This window comes from Nicotiana sylvestris, chromosome 3 (assembly GCF_000393655.2).
Source record: "Nicotiana sylvestris chromosome 3, ASM39365v2, whole genome shotgun sequence".
Classification (NCBI taxonomy): Eukaryota; Viridiplantae; Streptophyta; class Magnoliopsida; order Solanales; family Solanaceae; genus Nicotiana; species Nicotiana sylvestris.
Genome location: NC_091059.1, coordinates 147383395 through 147397295, shown reverse-complemented (window position 1 = coordinate 147397295; position 13901 = coordinate 147383395).

Below are 13901 nucleotides of genomic sequence, written 5' to 3'. Positions count from 1 at the left end.
TGCAAAACAAAAGGGTTAGGCCCTTCTCTCCCACCAGACTCGACTATTTATACATTCATGATTAGCATATTGGCAATTAGTTCTCCAAATTAATGCACAGAATGTGGTTGTGTCCGTTGGGATTATAGAAACCTCGGTGGACTTTGGGATAAGGCTTGTCTTAAAGGATTATTATGTGGACAACATATTAATCTGACTAGGTTTGACCATGATGCATGCACAATTATAATCAGAATAAGGTTACTATGGTGGTCTAGACTGGTACCCTCAAGCGGACAACTTGAGGGGGAAAGTCACGGAACCGTCGACTGCACCGCTGATCGACTAGTTTTACCGCAAATAAGCCTTTCCTAATTTAAAGGTAATAAATAGGAATAGCGCAACCACTCATCAAGTATTGCTATAGGATTTAATACGCACGAGTGGAATATGATGTGGAGCATGATTTATGTAGCAATAAATAGCATATAGTCAAGTTTGCACGTAAGAAAATAATAAATGCAATATTTAAATAACTGAAAGACAGTTATAGAAAAAGAAAATAAGGAGACAAGTCAATTTCAGGAATAAAGAAATCATAAATTCTTGAAAATATACAGTTAAATTCAAATAAGGGGAAAGGGGTATGTGGGATGGAGCATGCTTGGACTAATTCACAAAACATAAGTTCGTTATGGTAAGAGCCTAAAATATCCCCAACAGAGTCACCATGTTGTCGCGCCCCCTTTTATTTGGGTTTTTGAAGAGTCGCCACCTAACAGATTATGGTGAGTTAGGGCACCTAGAGCGATTAACTCTTAGACTAGTTTGCATGACCAGAGATTTAGGGAACGACTCGAAATAACCTTGAGAGGGAGGTGTTAGGCACCCCTCTTGGTCCACAACGGTGGGTCCTGACCGAACTTATACTATGTGAATTAGTCATTTTAGCAAATAAACAATTTTAACACGTTCTTGCAAGTAAAGGCATGTTTTGACACTCTAAGTACATGTATGTTTCAAGTAATGAAAAATTGGGGAAAAGGTTTGAACATATGTAAAGAGAAGTAAATTGAAAATAGGGGTCCTAGGTTGATTAGCCTATAGGATCACCCCACATATTACCCGGTAAACACTCCTCAATGAGGGGCTACACGTGACATTAGCACGTAGTCATCATATCCTTATTACCCAATTTCCTCCCCTTGGTCATAGCCTAAAGCGCTTTAGCAGCCTTGAAAATGTCCTATGCGTGCACTACCCGTCCCTTCCTCGTGGCCCTGGATGTATTTTAGGACCTCTACTTTTGGACAGTTCTAGACCCTCCTAAGTTATTTAAAGGAGAAAATTCTAAACGCCAATCAGAATAGTTAGGACTGCACATAAAGAAGGAACAAGTAATGGCCCATATTTTTTACCTCCACAAGCAGAACAAATAAATGCACGTCTCAGACAATTGTTTCAGGTATTTAACATGACTTAGAACATGATATCTAGGTGACCAGGAAGTTTACAGCATGAATTAGGACCAAGCGTCAAAGACCTATTGACTTGCCTACTGATTTCAGTCCTGTAAATGTGAGCAGTTTTAAATAACAAAGCACAGTTTTATAGTTACAGAGTTTTAATCGCCCTACAGGCTTGCCTAGTCCTAATAGTGATGTCCTAATAAAACATGATATCTATTAGGAGTGCAGTAAACAGCGAGCAATTTTTAAGCGGACAACTTGAGATCCTATGGACGTGTTTTCTAGAGGTATTAATTAAGGCAGTGTTTGAAAACTCATTTAAAGAAACGGACGGTTAATTAAACCAATTCAAACATGAAGTAACTGATTTGTTTAACTAAACTAATTTTAAGTTCTATAGGCATGATTTCTATTAGAGCTGATTTTAATCCCTATAAGCATGGTATCTAGTTATTAAAGTTGACTCTTGAACTTATAGGCATGATATCTAAGAAGACGAATGTGAATACATGTTGTAACGAAAACTGAACTTCAATTACTTTATCTATATAGGCATGATGTCTAAATATAAAGCTAATTTTAACCTTATAGGCATGATATTCATTATTAAACCTATTTAGATCCTATAAGCATGGTTTCTAATATTGTGGCAGTACAGCAAATATGGCCAACATATTTGAATTAACATAACCCTATAGGTATGATATCTACCTAATTTACCCAACATATATAACTACCACCCCTATTTTTTACTAATCACCCTAATATTGTTTACAATAATTATTACATACCAATGAATTAAATAAAAATGCATAAATAAATAGGAGTTAATCTATAGGGAGCCTGCAGTAGGCCCAAATGACTTCCAAGCCTCCAATAGCCTCAAATGCCAAAGTTCCATAGACAATATCATGTCTAGGTGTGTCAAAGTTCCTTAAGGACCTCAAGGATCCCGGGCAGTGCTCACACCTAGACCTTTTCTCAAACAATAACTGATTTAGGTGTAGTGCGGATAGGACAGCTCTAATATGCCAGAGTTCAGAGAGACCTCAAAGTGTCTCAAGGAAGTACATATATTAGAAAGGCAGAACCTAGTATTTTGAGAGTAATGTGAGAGTGCATAATGACTTTGAAAGAGTTTGGTAAACAGAGAAATAAGGTCTTAGTAATAGAAAGAATTTTATGAAAATCAGAACATAGTTAGAGTAGGAATAGTTTAAGAAAACATGAAGATCATTTTTACAACAATTAGAAAGCAAGTCAGAGAACACACAGTTTCAGAACAGACCTCACACAAGGGAAAGAGGTAGGGGGAACACCTAGAATACACCTTAGTGATGGCAATCAAATACATAGATTGTAGTTGCAAAGTTAAGACACAAATAGGATCTCATTAGTGAAATAGAACAAACTGGACTAGACAAACACTTCATGAAACATTCAAGGTTTTAGAAATACTAATTATATACAGAACAGGCAGGATTTGGTCATGCTGGGTGAAATCATAAGCACACAATGCAGCTTGGGACATGCTAGTGAACCAATTATTTAAAGTAGGATTGACATGCCAAACAGTATAATAGCTATGAGCTTAAACATGATTTGTGATACAGTAATCTAGGCATGCTAATTGCATATTAAGTAGAATAGCACATAGAACTAGAAATCACAAATTGATGAATTGCAGCAACAAAGGAAACAAATAGTTTGGAATGTGAATTGAAACATAACATACCAGTTAAGAAGAGTATACAGAATACAGAGTAGAGATGATGCCAGTAGCCAGCCTTGGCTTACAGTTGGCTGGACTAATAAGAATTGCAAGGAACATGAGAGAGTAGAGAGCTTTTGAGAGTATAATAGTGTAGATGAACTAGTGTTCGTTGTTCAGAAATTAAAATAAGAGGGGGTTTATATAGTAATCAAAAGCTTAACAAATAAGGTAAGAGATCAATTAAGTAGCAAATAAGGGAAGCCACATGTAAATCAGCAAGTCTTTCCCTTAATCAAGGGACAATTTAAATCAACGGTAAAAACATGTTAAGTATTTAAGGAAAAGAATCAAGTAAGGTTTAGTATAGAGTAGGTAATTAGGGGTAAATGAATAGAAGTTTTAATTAAGGAAAAAAATCAGTAAGAATCAGCAAAATACAAACAAGGCAAAGGAAAATTAATTAAGGCAAACAATTCAATCAAATCGAGTAGAGAGGTAAGAATCAAAAGTTTAAGGGAAAGTGTTCAAATCAAATGAAGAAATAAGGAATTCAGAATAATCAAGGAGAAATTCATGAAAGAGTCAGCATGTCTAACATATAAATAAGGTAGAACATGAATGGTCAGGATTCTGCATAACTTTAACAAAACATATAGTAAGAACGACACTAATTCAAGGAAAATTTCTTAACATGAATAGTCAGGACGAACACAAGCACATAGAATCAGTGAAAGGTCAAACTAAGAAATTCAGTAGAAGCATATTAGGGCAATAAAGTCACGAGAATCACAAGAACCCAAAGTAAGAACCAGTCGATCTAATAGTACTCAGAAACCAGACGAAAAACACCAAAAAGAATTAGGGCTTTTAGTACAAACGGGCTAAGGTTGTAGAAAACTTACAAAATCAGTCAAAATATATGAGAAGCAGAAGATTAAACACAAAAAGTCATCAAACAATTTGTAAAAAGAAATTCCGGAAACCCTAGTTTAGGAAAAAATGAAAATCGCTTGAAAATCATACGATTCTTGTAAAGAATCTTAAGGTTATTGTAAAACTCACATGAAACAAACCCAAATCATCTTAGATCTATACAAATCTAAGATATTTAGAAATGAAATTAGGGTTTCGAAGAGAACCATGCAGAGGTGAAGAAACCTGCTTAGAAAATCATAGGTCGTAGTCAATATAGAACAATCTTACTCGAAATCACACTGGAATGGCCTGAAACAGGCGAGAGAGGAACTATAGATGCAAGCCAACTAGCCCCGGTCCCATGAGGGCCCTGGAGATGGCAAGATTAACGTGAGGGAGGCCATTGGAGGCTTGAGAGGTGGTGGGAAATCATCAGAGATGGCCATGGACAAGGGTCAGTGAGATTATTAGGGTTAGATTTTGAGAGCGTTTGAGTGCGAATAGGGGTTTCAGGGCGACGGGTAGTATGAAATGATAGGGTTTGGGGGTCTTTTGGGTTTATTTTAGGAATGGTTGTTTTTGGTTGTTGATCTTTATGATCAACGGCCAAGACTAAAAGGTTTTGGGGGCCGAATCGGGTAGCTGGGTTTGTGTTGGATAATTAAATTAAAATTGGGCTGGTAATTGGGTTAGGTTGGGGCTAAAATTGACAAAAACATAGGCTAGATTTTAAATAGTCACTTTAAATAGTTATATAATTTATAAAAAAATAATAAATGATTCCCAAAAATATTTTCGTGTACTAAAATAATTTAAAATAGTTTTTTTAATATTTTTAAAAATATAAAAGATCATTTTATGCATCAATAATGTAATTATGCATTAGTAGGGTTGTTATTGCAAAGATATGCAAATTAGACCTAAAAATATAAATGCAATTATAAAAAATGCACTAAAATATTTAAATAATATTTTGGCATGAATAAAGAATTTAGATGACTAAATCACCACAAAAATATTTTGAAGGATAATTATTGAAAATTTTATAAATAAAAAGGGAAGAAATAAATCAATTTGGAGCTTTTAAAAATTATAGAAAAATTATAAAAATGCTTATGCATGCTTATAACTGCATATGTGCTATTTTAAAATATATATATATATATATATATATATATATATATATATATATATATATATATATATATATATATATATATGTGTGTGTGTGTGTGTGTGTGTGTGTGTGTGTGTGTGTGTGTGTGTGTGTGTAAAACATATGAGAAAAAATTGGGTATCAACAACCTCGGAATCGGGATTTGAAGGTTCCAACAGGTTAGTATGATGATTTTGGAATTGGACATATGCTCGGATCGGGTTTTGGGTGACCCGGGAGCGTTTTGGCGCCTAATAGCGAAAGTTGGTTCTTGAAGGTTTTTAGAAGTTCTTTAAATTGGGTTTGGAGCGGGGTTTGTGATATTGAGGTCCAAACGGAATTCCGAGATTGGGGATAGTTCTGTAATGTCATTTAAGACTTGCACGCAAAATTAGTGTCATTTCGAGTAGTATAAGTACGTTTCGGTGCATTGGAAGTGGATTGAAGAACTTGAAGTTCATAAGTTTGATTCAATTGGTTTTAGGGCGCGATTCTTAGTTTTAATGCTATTTGGGGCGTTCCGAGAGTTCGAGCGAGTACATTTTATGATTCCAAACTTGTTTGCATGTTTGTGTGGGGACTAGGGGGCCCCGAGCATCAATCAGATGAGGCTCGGACCAAGTTGAAAAATTGAGCAAGAGCTGAAGCTCCATCCACTGTCATAACCGCACCTGCGGTTGGTCAGCCGCAAGTGCGTTTGAAGCCTCGCAGATGCGGCCTAAGGAGAGGAGCCCAGGTTCCGCAGATGCGGCTCTTCTTCCGCAGAAACAAACCATAGAAGTGGGTATCCGTCCGCAGGTGCGGCCCCAGCCGGCCCAGCCCAACTCCGTAGAAGCAGACCCTTGTTCGCAGAAACGGGGCCGCAGGTCCGAAAATTGCTGGGGCAGTGCACTTCATTTATTACGAGAGTTAGTCATTTTTCTCCCATTATTTACATATTCGGGCCATTGGGGAGCTCTTAAAGAGGGAACTTTGACTTAGCATCTTGAGGTGAGTAAATTCAACACAATGTGAGTTAGTTGTACGGTATCACGTCATTTATGACTTCTCACACATATTGATATATGGGTATAGAGAGATATTTTACACTTACTATCTGGAATGAAAAATGAAACATCTTGTTCATTATTGAAAGGATTTTGGGAAAAAATCACAGTTTTCAAATTTATTCATATTTTTGATGATTTCGATAAAAGGATTTGGGTTTTTACTGATATACTTGAAAAGCGGAACTATTTCAGGAAAACTATGAGAAAGTTGAGCATTTTATCTCTGAGTTTCTTCTTTCATTGCTTGATTTACATTGTTATGATCTGTTGTTGGCTATTGGTGTTGGACCCAACCATTATTCCAGCTCCTCACTACTTTCAACCTAAGGTCAGGTTTTTTACTTATTGAGTATATGGGGTCAGTTGTACTCACACTACAGTTTTGCACCTTCCGTGCAGATGTTGGCTACTGATATTGTTGTGATAGACAGGAGCTGGATTTGTAGATGTATCTGCATTCCGATTGTAGCTGCCTCTTGTTCATGGTAGCCTTAGATTCATAAAACTCTATTTATGTACTTTTCAAACAGATGATGTATTTACTTTATACCAGCTTTGTAAACTCTATTCTTAGAAGTTCGTGATTTGTATTACCTCTCATTGGGGAATGTATAAAATTCAGATAATTTCTTTTATTTAAATTGTCTTATTAATTTCATTGGAATTAGATACTGTTAATTGGCTTACCTAGCAGGTTGGGTTAGGTACCATCACGACTAGTTGGATTTTGGGTTGTGACAGATTGGTATCAGAGCTTTAGGTTCATAAGTTCTATAAGTCATGAGCAAGTGTCTGGTAGAGTCTTACAGATCGGTATGATGATATCCATACCTACTATCTACATGCTACATGACATTTAGGATATACTTCCCATCTTTCTTTCCTTATCGCGTGATATTGATTTAGCTTGAAGCGTAACTCCTTGTATTCCCTCCACGCATTTGTATGTGCATGTGAGCGCTCGGTATCAACTATGCATGGATGGCTTATGATTCCATGGATGAGGTGTGAGATGTGATTTTGGTGTGATGATGATGGACCAGTCTGGAGGACTTGAGGCCGGATTTTGACTGTATCTTGAGCACGGAGATTTCGGTAGTGTGAGCACGTACTTTTGGACCTATAAGTCTGGTAGTGTCCCTATTAGTGAAATTGGTTACTAGATGAGTGGTTGGATGGCTATATGATGAGTATGATGTGGCTGCGAGATGTATTCAGATTGTTCAAATGTGACGAGAATAGTTTGTTTGAGATATAGTCCTAATTTCCATCTTGATTTCACGTATAGTCTCGAGTTATGAGTGTATTGGGGGATCTTTCATGTTGTTTAACTGTGGAATGAATTAGGTTCTCATGCCTTGTTGGTGAGTTAATATTCAAGAAGATTAAGTGATTGTGTAGTAGTTATGGCTGTGAAAGAGTATAAAGCTATGTCAGTTTGAGGCTAAGCATGTGGGTTATAACCTGCAAGGTAATCTATGGATATGTGATGTTGTGTGGAGGCTTTCTTTTCTACAGTTGGGTTATATTTGTGCGATTTGAGCTTGGATCGGTTGTAATAATTGACCTAACCATGACGAGGATGAATGCGAGATTTGAGGATGATTTGAGGTATTAGATGGTTTGTGTTACATGAGCTTATGAAGGGTTTAGTTGAATCTCACTGTGGTATTATGGCAGTAACGGTGTATGGTTATTGTAAGTTATCATATGTTCTATTCCATGGCTTTTATCCAAGTGAGGGAGTCTGCTATCGACGAAATTAATTGAACGATTATGTATTGTACTATTTTCAGTTTGAGGTATAATTGTGGATCAGTTATGTCTTGCAAATGTTAGTTTCGAGGATGAATTAAGCAAGGGAATTTCTGGATGCGTGTTATATTACACTTTATGGGTATATGGAAATCATGGCATGATTTGAGTTGTTATTCGTAATGGATGTAGTGCGCATGGTGTAGGAATTCGCTTGGTTACGTTAAAGCATGGTTACTTCCTTGGGTGTTGGTATGCTAATGAGGCATAGGTCATTTGGTCGTTTAGTTGGTTTAACTGAGATTTAGACAGAGTGGAAGACTCTCAAGAAGGGTTCTAATGGATTTAAGATTTATATGTAGCAATTGAGAATCTTCAGAATTTGTATATGGCTAGAAATTGAGATTTACATTGGATGGTGTCGAGACTTGTGGCATTTCTATATCCTTATGGATTCTACATTTCAATATTAGGAAGGTGAAGGAAACAACTTTAGATTCGTAGAAGGTCTTTTCGGAGTGGGTATCTCGGTTGTGATACTTTTGGGGTACTTAAGAGGGAATTCAGTGGCTTATGAGCCTTAAGGCAGTGTGGTTCTATGCTAGAGATTGTAGGGCAAGTTTTGGTTAAGGATAGTAGTGTTCTAGCAAGGAGAAGTATCAATTTGAAGGAAATTCGGGAAGAATTCAAAGAATTAGGACAACTTGGTAGTAGGTTGGATCAGCACGGTAATAGATATAATCTATTCTTTGGGTATTTATGATGTTGCTAGTATCTACAGGTGTCTCGTGGTAATGATCTTGGGTTTTTTTGGTGACCTGCGTGGTTTGGTTGAGTTAGAGAGATTTAGTTCTGATGGCTTGAATATGTGCAAATGGGGTTCGAAGAGTTCTCGATGGTTACTACCACTGTTTGAGGAGTATATTTTCTACTGGCATGAGGAACATGTGGTGTATAGTGATTTTCCCCTGGATGAGATCAAATGGAAGGTTCTTGGCTAATTGAGTACATAGTTGCTTGTGACTCGGAGTAGATTACGAGGTTCTCGTACTTTTTATATGATGGAATGTTATATGCGGCGTGTTGTGTGAGATTGAGATTTGCATGGGCAAGGTCAAGGTTCAGTTTTTGAAGGGGATGACATAAAATTATTAGGCAACATGGATGATTTCAGATGACGAGGTGAATGATATTACTACTTGGTATTGCATGAGAAGGGTACGCATTTCAGAAGGCGTACTGTGTTTTGATTTATGGATACTTCATTGATATTGTGGTACTCTCCTGGTTGATCAAATGCTGATTTTCAGATATTACTATGTGGCACGAAAGAATTATAGAAGTATTCCTCGTGGAATGATCATATATGAGAGATGTGTTGGATGTTCGGGCGGTGGAGTTAGGATCAGATATGGTAATTTGTGTGTTCTATGGATTTGGAGACTGGAAATTCTTAGGAACAGATTGTTTCATGGTTGTGGATTGTGAAGTTGTGGCCGACGCTAGCTAGATGATAGTATGTATTATGATTCGGTCATTGTGGACCTTCATAGGGTTATTTATTTATTTGTAGATGACCAGAGTTGATTTAGGGGTCCATTGGTAAGCCTAATTAGGATGTGTATTCTACACCGAGTCGGGTTGGTTGGCTTCATACTGCTATTGCTGAGGGATGTGCCATTCGATTGTTGTTGAGCTTATTCGTGTTCTGAAATGATCTGTGACTTACTCTTTTATGCTACGATGGGTTGTGATTCGTTAGTTATATACACACATGGTGTTGTTCGATTTGGGCCTTATGGAGGAAATTTGAGTGAGATGGGTATTAGGGTGTTGAATGGTTGATTGCGCCTTAGTTATAGTCTTTCCGGATTTTGGTATATTGTGTTATTTGCTTCTCCGTGATTATGGTCATGCCCTGGGGTACTTGATGTCAAATTGCGCATGGTTATTGATTTTTAAGCTGGTGGCTGGGGTATTTCATATGGACCAAAGATTAGATAGGGTCACGCATTGCAGCTGTCGCACTCCCTTTTTCCTCCGCGGAGAAAGGTCCGGGTTTCGACATTCATGGGGGTAATAACTCATTTCCTTTTGGGAATTGGGTGTTTGAAAATGGATTATGGTGCGTTAGGGCACCTAGAGCAATTAACACTTAGACTAGTTTGCATTACTAGAGATTTAGGGTAAGGGCTCGAAATAACCGTGAGGGGAAAGTGTTAGGCACTCCTTTCGGTCCACAACGGTGGGTCCCGACCAAACTAAAACTATGTAAATTATTCATTTAAACAGATAAATAACTTTAACACGTACTAGCAAGTAAAGTCATTCTAAGCACATATATGATTCAAGTAATGGAATAAAAGAAAAGGTTTGAACAAGTTTCACGTATATAAAGGAAAGTAAATTTATTTAAACGGCGAGAATTGGAAAAGAGGGGTCCTAGGTTGGTTAGCCTATAGGATCACCCCACACAATGCCCTGTAATCACTCCTCAATGAGGGTCTACACGTGACATTAGCGCGTAGTCATCATATCCGTACCAACCCAATTCCCTCCCCTTGGTCATAGCCTAAAGCGTTCTATCAACCTTGAAAAGTATCATACGCGTGCACTATCCTTCCCTTCCTTGTGTCCCTGGAGGTATTTGAGACCTTTAATTTTAGGTAGTTCTAGACCATCCTAAGGTATTTAAAGGAGAAAAGTCTAGGCGTCAATCAAAACAATTAGGACTACACATAAAGAATGAACAAATAATGGCTCACATTTTTACCTCTGCAAGTAGAACAAACAAGTGCACGTCTCAAACAATTGTTTCAAGTATTTAATAAAACATAGATCATGATATCTAGGTGAGCAGGAAGTATAAAACATGAATTAGGACCAAGTGTCAAAGACCTATTAGCTTGCCTACTGATTTTAGACCTATTGAGCAGTGTTAAATAACAAACGCAGTTTTTTATAGTTGCAGAGTTTTAATCGCCCTACACGCTTGCCTAAGCGCATAACAGTGACGTCCTAAAAGCATGATATCTATTAGGAATGCAGTAAAACAGTGATCAATTTTAAACGGACAACTTGAGATCCTATAAACATGCTTTCTAGCGGTACTAATTTAAGGCAGTATTTGGAAACTTATTTAGAGAAGCGGATAGATTAATTGAATCAAACCAATTCAGAGTGAACAAACATGAATTAAACTGATTTATTTAACTAAACTGGTTTTAAGTCCTATAGGCATGATTTCTACTAGAGCTGATTTTAATTCCTATAGGCATGGTGTCTAATTATTAAAAGTTGACTCTTGAACTTATAAGCATGATTTCTAAGAAGACGAATGTGAATGCATGTTGTAACAAAAACTGAACCTCAATTACTTTATACTTTATAGGCATGATATCTAATTATAAAGCTGAATTTAACCCTATAGGCATGATCTCTATTATTAAATCCATTTAGATCCTATAGGCATGGTTTCTAATATTGTGGAAGGAAAGCAAACATGGCAAACACATTGAATTAATACAACCCTATAGGCATGACATCTACCCAATTTACCCAACATATATATATATATATATATATATATATAACTACCCACCATTTTCACTAATCACCCCAATGTTATTTACAATAATTATTACAAACCAATGAATTAAATAAAATACATAAATAAATAGGAGATAATCTATAGGGAGCCTACAGTAGGCCCAAATGACTTCCCAAGCCTCCAATAGCCTCAAATGCCAAAGTTCTATAGCCAATTTCATGTCTAGGTGTGTCAGAGTTCCCTAAGGACCTCAAGGATCCCAGGCAATGCTCACACCTAGACCTTTTCTCAAACCATAACCGATTTAGGTGCGGTGTGGAAAGGCCATCTCTGACATGCCAGAGTTCAGAGAGATCTCAAGTATCTCAAGGCAGTACACACATCAGAGAGGCAGAACCTAGTATTTTAAGAGTGAAGTGAGAGTGCTTGACATAGTTTTGAAAAGGTTTTGAAAATAGTACAAAGATGAATTTAGAAGTAAAAGAGATTCTTCAGAAACAAGAAATAGTTTTGTGGTAAAAGATAGTTTGAGAAGAGTACCAAAACATCAGACAATCAATTGGTCATAAAAACATCCAGATTCAGAAAACACTTAACAAACAGACCTCACATGGGGATAAAGGGATTGGGGCACATAAGAGTCACATTGGGGTACATGGATAGGGTATAGAGGAAACATATAGTCAACCAGACTGCATAAACACTTAGGATCTTAGGGACTTTAGCAGGCTAGGCATGCTAGGCAAAGGAGTAAGCAGGAAAGAGTGCATACATTGAACAGGATAGAATTTTAGACATGCTAGGCAGAGAAGTAAGCGAGAAAGAGTGCAGAATATAAAGAATACATTGAACAGGTAGATTTTAGACATGCTGAGCAAAGAAGTAGGCAGGAATAAAAGTTGAACTCATAACTGATGAACTAGTGCAGGAATGAAACATATAGGGTTTGGATTCCAAAACTTAACTAGAGACATACCAGTTGAAGAAAAGGGTGCAGAATATAAAGCAAATGAAGTTCCAATATCTAGCCTTGGCTTTCAGCCAGTTAGATCAGCAAGTATCGCAGATAGCAGAAGAGAAAGAGAACTTTTAGAGTGTAAGTGTGCGTTTTGTGAACTGATGTTCTGTCCAGAAGTTAAAATAAGAGGGGGTTTATACAGTAATCAAAAGCTTAACAAATAAGTTAAGAGATCAATTAAGTAGAAAATCAGGGAAGTTTGTGAAATCAATCAGCAAGTCCTTCCCTTAATCAAAGGATAATCAAATCAACGGTAAAAGCATGCTAGGTATTTAAGGAAAAGAATCAAGTAAGGTCCGGGTATAAAGTAGGTAATTAGGGGTAAATGACCAGAAGTTTCAATTAAGGAAACAATCAATAAGAATCAGCAAAATACAAACAAGGCAAGGGAAAATTAATTAAGGCAAGCAATTCAATCAAATCGAATAGAGAGGTAAGAATCGAAAGTTTAAGGGAAAGTGTTCAAATTAAACTAGGAAATAAGGAATTCAGAATAATCAAGGGTTCAATCAAAGAGAAAGTCATGAAAGAGACAGCAAGTTTAGCATATAAAATAAGGTAAGACATGAATAGTTAGGATTCGACACATAACTTTAACCAAGCAAATAGTTAAAACGATATTGATTCAAAGAGAAAGATATAGGTCTTAACATGAATAGTCAGGATGAACACAAGCATATAGAATCAGTGAAAAGGTTGAACTAAGAAATTCAGTAGAACCATATTAGGACAAGAAAATCACGAGAAATCACAAGAACCCAAAGCAAGAACACAATCAGATATACCAGTACTCAGAAACCAAATGAAGAACCTTAGAAAATTAGGGCTTTCAGTACAGGAGAGCTAAGGTTGTAGCAGACTAACAAAATCAGTCAAAACATATGAGAAGCAGAAGATCCAACACTAAAAAAAATCATCAAACATTTTGTAAAAAGAAATTCCGGAAACCCTAGTTTACAAAAAGATGAAAATCACTTAAAAATCATATGATTCTTGTAAAGAATCTCAAGGTTGTTGTAAAACTCACATGAAACAAGTCTAAATCCTCTCAGATCTGTACAGATCTAAGAGGTTCAGAAAAAGAAATTAGGGTTTCGAAGAGAACGACACCGAGGTAAAGAAACATACTTAGAAACCCATAGATCGTATTCAATATAGGACGATCTTACTTGGAATCACACTGGAATGGCCTGAAACGGGCGAGAAAGTGACTATAGATGCAAGCCAACTAGCCCTGGTCCCTTGAGCACCCTGGAGATGGCAAGACTATCGTGAGGGAGGCCATTGGAGGTCTGA